Here is a 7,617-nt window from a genome sequence, read left to right on the forward strand (position 1 = left end):
TCATGATAAAGGTCTTCAACGATCAGAGAAAGTGTAGCAATGATGAATGGGTTGTATAATTTTTGCAGGCAATTCATGTATATTTTCTAGGCCAGTACAATGTTAATGATACAAAAATTCTGATATTGATTGAGGGCAAGACCAAGAAATTATCAATCATCTTTCCGATGCAAAACACTAGGCGGGTGATTATTACCATTGAGAGCAGCATGATTTATTCGCTTCTCAGCTAGTCCTACATCTGAAAGTATCAAATTAGCCTGCACCCACAAAATTTATCCAGTAAGACTAGCATTAACAAGAATAAACATGATGGTTTTCCTACTGCATATTGGTGACTATATGGAACAAAAATAACACAACAGCGCTTAACGCCGGTGCCTCAGAACTCTATAACAATCAAAATATGGTATCTGCTATCCGTCAATGATGTTAGGATAGATATTTTTTTGAAGAAAAAACACAATTTGTGACATGCATACCTCAGAGGCCATCAATCTTCGGGACATTATTAGCATATTGCTTTGGGTCATCCTTCTCTTGCAGCGAGGGGTAGTAGATCGGCACGTGTATCACTTCCATGTGGTTTACAAATTGACACAGAAGTAGAACAACATGCCGTACCTACAGGGAACAATACAAAATGTTATTATGAAAATATTTCCAGAAAAAAATGTTTCCGATATTGAATGACCAATTGGTTGTGTATTACATAGCTACTTAATTAGGGAACATATAAATTTTATTATGAAAATTTACAGTCATTTTGAATTTGCTCGAGAAATACTCGCCCCTGTTATTGAGTCCCAGGCTGGACTAAATCTTTGGTATGGGTACCTTACTATAACAGGCACCACAGGTGCTCCAGCCAAAAATGCACCAGTCTTGAATGGGAGAAGGAAATCCCAATTTGTAGTTGTTCCTTCTGTTGTCAAGATGAAATGATGAATATGAAACAAACTCTTACTCATTGGGAACTTATAGGAATATGAAAATTTTATGCAGCTATGAAACATCAGCTAAATACATAAGCATACACACCCACACTACTTGGGTACAGCATGCACCATAAACTAACCGTGTTATAAATGCATATAGCGGATCAAAACGATGATTAACCTGGAAAGAGCATCATCATTGGAGCAGATCTATTTTGACGAGCTTCATGAACTCTGTCAGTTACAACACCTGAAAGAAAGATCATTTATACAATATTGCAATTTACTTTGAACCAATGGTAAGTGGTGAAGAACATGTTTGAGAGATCGATAGTTGTTCTACCTGCAACACCTTTGAAGCCTGATGATTTCGACTCCCGTTGAATGTAGACACAACCGAGGCATTTGCTGTAACAAACAAGCCAAAATATCATTCATCACTCCGAAACATGTAACCCTATAAGGAACACTTGCATGTAACCAACCAAAACAACTACAAATTTAGGATTAAGAACTCAAACACTTGCATGTAAGCAACATTCCTTCCAAAACAAAGATTTGTATATACCCATAAAAAAACATTGCTGCAACATAAGCAATGAAGCTAGTAGATTAAGAACTTAAACGTGAAGTAAAACAAAAACTTCCACCACAGCTGTATCAAGCTTGAAAGACAAGTAATAAAGAAACTTATCAGTTTGACAATTAGAGAAATTTAGGGGGTTGAAGTAAACTCACCTGATGAAACCAACTAAAGGAATTTTAGCCACAGATCTCTTCAGCAATACAATCCAAGGGTCCCAATTGACAAAAACCAAACAAGAAACATGTCAGTTAAAGAAGCAAAATTGTACCCTTTATGCCATAATCAAAAGTATAAGAATGGCAGCTAAGTTAACAGACCTTGGCAACGAAGCTCGGAAAGGAAGAGGACATGTGATATAATATCTAAAAACGACACATGATTAGATACGATTGCCCCAGGTCTTTCCCGCTCTTCTGATAGATGGATACCCTGTAAAAAAATCAAACGCATAAAGTTCATAGGAGGGGGGAAATGTTGATCAATCAAATACTTTCGATGAAAATTTAATTATTCAAGTTAGGGAGTTCGTGTAATTGAAGTCAAAGCCGAGTTATTGAACTTGCGAAGAAGAAAAAAGTTGGCTTACCTCATTTTTTGAGTTACACTGGGTGTTTGCTGAATCTTTACGGACTTCATTAATTCAATAAAACCCTACCACAAAGAGCAATGATCGAGATAGAAAGCAACCAGCCCAAGTGAGCATAATCATCCTGCTCCTCCTCCCGGTTCGAAGCAGAGAATAGCGTACAGATTCAACAAATCAAATAATATACAACCAAAAGAGTCATCCCAATAATGATGCGAAGACGAAGCAGCGTGACAAGGGTGATCCCAAGCAAGAATCTCTCCTTCAATGGAAGCTGCCCACGTCCCATGGCACCGTACACGTCGTTACGAACATAAGCAGCGAATTTCTTCAAGAGCTCCTGGATGTTGAACTCGGCGGCGGATGTGGAGTCGGGTTTGAGGAGGGGACGGTCGTCTTTGGCGGAGGCAACGTCGTGGGTCGAATCGGATAGTTGGATCTTCGCCGGTTTCGAATAGAGGTCCTTGAGTTCAGATCCCATTCTGCTTTTGGAGAAATCTTTGTATAAGGAAATCTGGGATGTGATTATTTCAAGAGGTAATCAAAGGGTTGTATGCGGAATTTGGATAAATAATTCAGTCAGCTTTTAGTTGAAAAAAATAAACAAGTCAATGCCAATTCTAAAACCCAAATATTTATCTTAATCTTATAAACTATGATAATCAATTTGATCCAAAAGTTTGACTCAAAATCAGTTTGAAGTCGAGAGGAAACAAAGAGATAGTTAAGAGCTGCCGATGGATTTTTGGACGCAGTTGACTCTTCCACGTTACTGGTTGGAAAAAAAGTATTTGGCTCATGATATTATTGAATGCCTTAATAACTAATTCCCCCCCCCCCACTTTAGCTTAATTCTCACTTTAGTTCTTATACTACTTTTAGTTTGTCCTTTTGTGATTATGTTTATGTGTATAACTTTATTTCGGACAATTTACATTTATAAATCATTAAATTTAAATTAATTTTCATTTAAATCATAAATTTGTACTTTAATTATTTTATATAACTTAAATTTTAAGGTAAAATATATAAATAGTCCCTGAACTTTTAGGTACTTGCACTTTGGTGACCCAACATTTTAAACTTACAATACAATCATCAAACTTTTATTTCGTTTTCAATAACCTCTCATTAATATTTGCTGATATGACACTTAACTCCGGCTAACTCTCATTCTTGTTCTTCTTCTTCAACTGAGATTAATAAAATTAAAATCATGAGCCTAACAACTTACCGATATGAAATAGAGACAAAATCGGTTTCTGGAGAACCATTTGCTAAAATTTCCTCTAGTGAATGAACCATTATTCCACGAGCAGAGGTATCTTCCTCACCCAATCGTCAAAGAGTAAAAGTTTTCATCATTCTAGTCCGCCCATAAGGCATTACAGTTCCATTATAACCATCCAGAACACTCTGCAGAGCACAATGCAACATCATTATAGGTCATTACAGTTCCAACTTTTAAGTTTATTTTAGCACAACAATCAATTTATTAGTAGAATAATAAGTACCTAACAGTGGATTACATGACCCACTCACGGCTGTAAACGAGCCGAATTGAGTTCAAGTATTGCTGAGCTCGACTCAAACTCGAAAACTTTAAGATAGACTCGACTCGAAAACTAGCAAGCTAAAAATTATCAAGCTCAGCTCAAATTCGAAATATAATATTAAAACTTGACTTGAACTCAAAAAGGCTCGACCTCAAATAAATTTCAAGAGTTCAATTGAAACCGAGACTCAAGCTCGATTAAAGCTTGATTTTAAACTCAATTCAAGCTCGAATTGCCCCAAGCAAAAAGATGCTTTTAACCTGTGTATCCCCTCGCCTTTTATAATAGACTCAAGGATTCTCTCGCTATTCACCTACCGATGTAGGATTGTTTTCAATTTGCATAAAGACCATTTGATTCTTGCTTAACGGGTCATGGAGGTGGACCTTTTAGGAAGAAACCTAGATTTGAACCTTGGACCTATTGTGTACATTTTATACAAATAAATTACACAAAAAAAATCTTAAAGAATAAATTGAGAAAATTGGGTGGTGGTATTAGGTCTGAAAAATGTTCAGAGCCAACAAATCCAAGCGTCTCATTTCTTTATAACTGACAAACAGAAAACTACAACTTGAGCCATTGAATTCTAGATGAAGAGTATAACCCACTTCTTATAAGTCATCCAAAATCATATGAGAAACAGAATCATTGCGAGGCAAGCACTTCAATGAAGCATAATATATTTTGATGCCAGCATGTAAAGGATTGCAGTAAAGCAAGATATGAACCAAGACCTTTAACAAACTTTATCTAAGCTCTGAAACAAAATCATCTTACCTTTTCAGAAACCTTTCTACTACTGCCATTCAAAAGCTCTGGGGCCATCCATGGAAGAGTTCCCCTCACACCACCAGTAACCAAGGTATTCCTTTTTATCTTTGACAGCCCGAAGTCCCCAACCTGCACACACATCATCATCTTTTGTAACCTAGGCTACATCAATATATACCTAACAAAAAATAAGAGATGCATAATGTAGAATTTACAAGTTTATACATGAAAATATCATTCAAATTACCTTGCAAATTTGCCGCCTAGGGTCTTTCAAGTTGACAAGCAAGTTGTCACATTTTAAATCAAAATGCACAATGTTCTTTGACTGTAAATATTCCATGTAAAGTTTACAAGTTTATATATATGAAAATATCATGCAAATTTGGAATTCACAATTGGACCCGCATATATTAAATGATTGGAATTAACCCTTTACATCCTTCACTTAATTTTTAGGGTTTAGAGTTTAGGATTTAAACTCGAACATAAACTTTAAATACATAAAATCTTATTGAATTTAAAAAAAAATCAATACAGAAATATTAATATTATTAATAATTTATTTTTAAAAAAATAAAATCTTAATATATTATATTTTCGAGCTGCTCACGAGCTTTTCGAGTCGAATATCGAGTAGCTCGTTTCGGCTCGTTAAGAACTCGAGTCGAGCTCGAGTCCATTCGATCCGAGTATTTATTGAGCCTTGATCGAGTCGATCTCGAATAGCTCGTGATCAGTCTCGTCATTTACAGCCCTAGTCACCCTATACGAGGGTAAACAAAATCAACGAACACCCAAACTAAAAACATTGATACACACCTAAAGGAAATAGTCAAAATAGAGAGAGATCCACCAAGGCTAATCATATCAACTTCAGATTTTGATGAGGGAAGTTGAGCTTGGCTTTGTCCCCACGGATGTACTTAGCGGCTTCATTGTAAGCTACAGCCGCTTCTTCAGTTGTGTTATAGGTACTGAACCAGACTCGACGCCTTTGTGAGGATCTCTAATCTCAGCAACCCATTTTCCCCATGGTCTTTGTCTGATTCCTTTGTAGATGTTCCTTCGAATTCGCTTAGTCTTCCCCTCTTTCTCTTTGCCTCACTTTGTCTCCTGAGTCTTCGCGTTCTTCACTGAAAATCACCCCATTAAAAACAACAATAAAGATTGTATCTTTAAACTTCTTCTCTTACTTGATACTGTATTTCTTTAAACTGGAAATCAAAACTTCAACATTTTCTCTTACACGAAACCACAATTTAAGATTTTAAAACCATAAAAAAACTATTCAAAAAAATCAAGAACATGCGAGAAACAAATGAAAAAACAGGGTTTCTGAAAGGAAAAAAAAAACCAAAAAGGCACCCGATGTCCCTTTAAACAAACCAATGTGACATCGCATTTTTTTATCAATGACCCTCCAACTCAATAAAGAATTCATTGTGGCCTTTGATCAAGGGTTTCCTTCAATCACCAACGACTTCGTTAATTATAGCTGTTATAAATTTGGTAAATTATAACATTAATCACTCAATTATTTTCTTCTCTTCTATGTTAATTACTAAACACTAAAAGTTTTCAATTTCAGAAATCCTACAGCCAAGTTCAACAGAGAAGCCATGTTTACAAGGAATTGGGTTGTAAGTGCTTCAACTCTACTACGAAAATTCGATACCTTATCTGTCAAAGGAAACCCGGAGACACCACGAACTTCAAGAATTCTTGGAGCTTTGATCCAGAAACTAATCCTTTTACATCGATAGTTATCTTCACACCCTCATGAATGAGATCGACGATAGCTGTGAATTCCCTCTTTGTAAATCCTCTAGTAGTCATAGTAGGTGATCCAATGCGAATGCCACCAGGCACAAGTGCACTCTTGTCCATTGCAAATTCCGAAATGTGTTAAGTGTTCATGATATAAATAAGAAAAAATACGATTATAATTTATAAATGAATTGAAAAAAATGGTAAAAAGGGAATAAGATAGAACTTGCATGGCACTGAGCTTTTGTTCAAGGTGATTGAGGCCATGTCAAGGATTTTCTCCACCTGAGCCCCATCGATTCCCTGTCGAACTGGAGTAGTTCATTAAGATAAAAGAGAGTGGCAAAAGGAGCTCAGGGTTTATACGAAAGAATCAAAACAAGAGATTAGAGGTCCCACATCAAAGAGATATTGACCTATCGATGGCCTTAGATCCACAAGGACAAGGTGGTTATCGCTGCCACCCGAGCCCCATCGATTCTCTGTTGAACTTGGCTCGCTGCGACGACGAGAATGAGAGCAAAAAAGTTAGAGAGATTTGGGGTAAAATGGGTTAACTACAACCTTAGTCCCTGAAGTCTCTAGGATTTCCGAAATTGAAAACTTTTTGAGTTTAATGACCAAAATAGAAGAGAATAAAATAGTTGAGTGATTAATTTTGTAATTTAACCAATTTATAACATCTATAATTAACAAAGCCGTTAGTCATTGATGGAAACCGTCGGTCAAAAGACCATTCTTTTTTCGAGATGGAAGACCACATTGATCTAAAAAATATGATGAGGACCACATTGGTTTTTTTGGAAAGTTCAGGGACCTCAGGTTTTTTTCCAAAAAATAATAAAATCCCAGAATTTGAAGAAAAGTAGGAAGCAAAAAGCGTACCTTTTTCTAGTTGTTTGCCTTTGGAACCAACCTTTTTGTTGTCGAGTTGATTGAAGGAGTCTTTTCCATTGCTGTAATCGAGACTCAATAGGTTGGAGAAAATTTCGAGTTCAAACCAAATATCTCGAGCGGTTAACTTTCGATCACGCTTCACGATAATGAATTCGGAAATGATTACACCTCCACACATCTTCTATGGCGTCATAAAAAAGTTTCAATGTTATTTTGAAAAGAAGAGAATGACGTAATTAGATAGAAGTATGAAGGATAACGGGAGCTAGTGTCACATTAACAAATACTAAGGGAGGTAAAGATAGGGAGATCTTACTTAAAACGAACTAAAAATTCGATGATAATATTGTAAGTTTCAAAAGTTGAATGATCAAAATGTAAACATCCTAAAAGTCTAAACTATTTATATACTTTACCTTAAATTTTATGAAAAATAATTTTTTAATCATAAACGCGAGTCTTTATTCATAACTGAAAAAAAAACAAAATAATAATTGTCTCCAAGCTTGT

The 7,617-nt window shown here is 35.8% G+C and overlaps 2 pseudogenes; both read right to left on the minus strand.

The window, feature by feature from the left end:
* Nucleotides 1-64: 64 nt before the first annotated feature.
* On the minus strand, nucleotides 65-2,674 carry LOC120113606 (annotated as a pseudogene).
* Nucleotides 2,675-4,414: 1,740 nt separating this feature from the next.
* LOC120113608 lies at nucleotides 4,415-7,285 on the minus strand (annotated as a pseudogene).
* Between the last annotated feature and the right edge of the window lie 332 nt (nucleotides 7,286-7,617).

This window comes from Hibiscus syriacus, unplaced genomic scaffold (assembly GCF_006381635.1).
Source record: "Hibiscus syriacus cultivar Baekdansim isolate YM2019G1 unplaced genomic scaffold, ASM638163v2 tig00110210_pilon, whole genome shotgun sequence".
Classification (NCBI taxonomy): Eukaryota; Viridiplantae; Streptophyta; class Magnoliopsida; order Malvales; family Malvaceae; genus Hibiscus; species Hibiscus syriacus.